The sequence below is a fragment of the Rhagoletis pomonella genome, unplaced genomic scaffold, assembly GCF_013731165.1.
Source record: "Rhagoletis pomonella isolate Grant_MI unplaced genomic scaffold, Rhpom_1.0 Rhpom_scaffold_00004, whole genome shotgun sequence".
NCBI lineage: Eukaryota > Metazoa > Arthropoda > Insecta > Diptera > Tephritidae > Rhagoletis > Rhagoletis pomonella.
This window is the reverse complement of record NW_023458558.1, coordinates 7,261,855-7,265,363: the sequence shown is the minus strand read 5'-3', so window position 1 is coordinate 7,265,363 and position 3,509 is coordinate 7,261,855. Positions and strand designations below refer to the sequence as shown.

Here is a 3,509-nt window from a genome sequence, read left to right as displayed (position 1 = left end):
AATCTAGCGCTGAGCTGCGTTCCGCCTCAACTTGCAAGCGTACATACTAACTAACTAAATGTGGTTGTGTATCCGGTTGTGTGTGTGTGTGTTGCAAGCGCTTCTTCAAGCCGAAACCGCTCAATTTAAGCGCATAAAGTGGCTCAGATTGATTATTTTCTTTGTGGTTTACCTACTTTCTTTCAGAATTCCGCTTTTTAACAATTTCGACTTGAACTTCTTAAGCGCGCGCTGAGTGTGAATGCACTTGACGTATATGTACGTACTTAAAAATATGTGCAGAAGGTTGCATACATATATATATATATGGCTAAGTGTTTGACGTGCATAAATTTTGAAAGCCAGGCTTTTTTTTTAAAAAAAAGTACGAAGAGTGTGGAGTTGGTTTCACTCGCATTTTAGGCATTTGGCGTAACCAAATTGACCAAAAAAAGAATTAACTCAAATCGTTCACCTACTTAATTTTAAGAAGACCACAAACTTACGGAGTGGGCGTATTGCAGATAAAAATAAAACGATGGAAAAGGTACTAAAACGTACACCGGGGACTCGACATTGTGGTATCTCTTCAGGAGAGCCCACGGTGATGTACTATCCTGTGGAATCAAAAAGACATTCAAATCTAAATTTCTGCCTCCAGAAATTTCCGCCTCACTCCACACTGTACCATAACTTCTTCTTCTTCTTCTTTGGCACTGTAACCACCTAAGCGATTTTGGTCGAGTTCAACAAAGCACGCCAGTCGCTTCTGTTCTGTGCCGACTGACGCCAGTTGGTAATTTCAAGAGAAGCAAAGTCCTTCTCCATTTGGTCTTTCCATCACAATGGGGGCCTCCAACTCAGCACTCAAATTTTTAAGCCTACAGGTGGCCTTAAGGACTTCCCCTCGGATAAAAAATACTAAGTGACGGTGAATTTAGCACTGCATTCACAGCAGACCCGGGTGTTGTAGAAACAGCTGTCGTAGATCACACTGCCGTTGTTTCTGAAGTCTGGCGCAAGCATATTTCCCACGCTATTGATTAAAGGTCTACACTACCACACCACAGATGCATAGTTAATTACGTTTTACCAAAGGACTGGTCACATTTCCAGGACGATGTTAAGGCTTTGGAGGTATTTTGCTCGGAGTAGGATTAAACCTAAATACTTTACTTCGGAAGACATCGGAATCGAGCTGTCAGTTCATCCAAAGATTATTTAATATTTCCTACAGTACGTCTTCGATTGTACCGGAAGAATTCGTGCTACCGTAAAAAGTCGAGAACTCAAATTAATTTGCATCAGTTAAAGGCCGTCATTTCTCTTATAAGAGATGCGAATATTTGTGCGGATGGTTTGCGAATGTTAGGCATGGGTCTGCTATCACCGGCTCAATACTGGTTTTGTAAAAGTTTAGCCTACAGGGAGATCTGAGTTGGACTATAATAATTCGCGTTTCCCCTGTGTTTACCATTTTGAGAGCCTCCAAGTACGATGCTTTTACGAAAAGTGGAGATGACGATTTCCACCGCTTCGCGATAAAGTAAGTTCTCGCGATTCAGTGTATTTATCGCATGCTTAACTTTATATCCTTCCAGTTGACTTACATATCTGCTGGAGTAGCGCGGTGACATCGTTCTGCCTACAATATAAGGTTATGTTTAGGGTATTTTGCCAATTATAGCTGAACAAACAATGATTAGAAATAACCCTGTTGTAGCGTTTAACCTGAAGCATTTTCGCCTCATTGTGAGGCATGTGGGTAGGTTTAGTAGAGAGTCAATTGAGAGTCGCTGTTCCTTATGGTCCACACTGACGTAGCCTAGTTTATTACTTACCGTCCGATGGATTTATATATGACTAGAAGGGTCTCCTTATATCTTCCCTAACTGCCAAGGATTTTGTTGGTGATTACAGTTGAGATCTTAATCTCGTCGTTCTTTATGAAAAGTGCATGGACTTGATAGAAGATATTTGCAAATTTCGCGCTCTACGGAATGTGATAATACGCCGACTTCTGGAACAAGCTGTTGTAATTATCCGCTGTTTAGATATTTTACTTCTAAATACCGATGGCTGCTTGTCACAAAGGTTATTTTAGGAGCCAGCGCAGATGGCGTGGTCGACCAGGTCGAAATCCGTGGTTTAGTCGAGCCCCACTGTGGAGGATATATGTAGTGCTCGGTATATTTTAATTAATTAATCCCAACGGCTTTTTACCCTCCATTCCCGCCCAACCGACATGAGGGGCGCATGACGTACGGAACCTTTTTTCTTTTTTTTTGTGTTTATTTTTTTGGTGCCGAGTAGTGGAAACAGGAGTTTGTTAAGTGTCGAGATCTAAAACTATTCAGCTACAGAATCAAATTCATCAGCTGATTGGATATGCTAAAGATAGTATTTCAATTATTGAGAGTGGAAATAATAGTTTTCTTTATAGTAAAAATCGAGTCCGATACGTCAAACGTGCTGGAATGACAGTTAAAATCTTGACATAAACCACGGAATGATTCGTTTAGAAAAATTAGTTTTGCATGGCTTTAAAAATAGAGGTCGAAAGTGTCTTGACACTCGAGAAGGAACATTAAAATTTACCTCAGCCAGGAGGGCCGGGCTATTAATCAAGCCTGTCATTAATTTTACGATAAATATTATACCCAGCATTTCTCTACGACTTGCGAGTGTAGGCAAATTTATGAGCTTTAGACGACTTCTGTAAGGGGGGGAGATTGTAATCTGAATCCCAGTTAAAATTACGCAATGCAAAAAGCAAGAATTCTTTTTGAATTGATTCAATCCTTTCTGAATGAACTTGGTAGCGGGGATTCCAAACAATAGATCCGTATTCTAGTATAGGTCTAACTAAACTGGTAAAAAGAGCTTTTGTAACATAAGGATCTTTGAGCTCTTTTGACCATCGCCTTACAAATGCAAAAACGCCTTTGGCTTTATTGACTGTAACATTAATATGATGGTTGAAATTGAGTTTGTGATACCAAGATCGACAAAATTGGATACCTGCTCCAGATTATAATTTGATATTGAATAAACAGCTGGTTGAACAGCCCTCCGAGAGAAACACATAACTTTACATTTTTGAAGGATTAGTGGCATATAGTTTGTATTACACGAACTAACCACGTTGTTCAGATCCGCTTGTAACAAGGACCTTTCTTCGATAGAGGACAATGTTTTAAAAAGTTTCACATCATCGGCATACATTAAAATTTTTGAATGTTTTATTATAGAAGAAATATCATTAATGAATATCAGGAACAGAATCGGACCAAGGTAGCTTCCCTGAGGAACTCCTGAAGAAACTTTAATGATGTTGGAAGAACAATTATTAACAATAACTCTTTGTGTTCTATCAGAGAGGTAAGATGAGATGCATTGAAGAAGACTGGGCTGAAAGCCGATTAGGTCGAGTTCACGGATGAGTAACGAGTGACATACTTTGTCAAAAGCTTTACTGAAATCGGTGTAAATTACGTCGGTATGAGCATTTTCTCTAAAACCGTTTGAGA

The 3,509-nt window shown here is 39.6% G+C and overlaps 1 protein-coding gene across 3 annotated transcripts in view; it reads left to right on the top strand.

The window, feature by feature from the left end:
* LOC118736888 overlaps positions 1-3,509 on the top strand; it is a 22,729-nt gene that overhangs the window by 9,990 nt on the left and 9,230 nt on the right. The gene's annotated exons all lie outside the window — the stretch shown is intronic.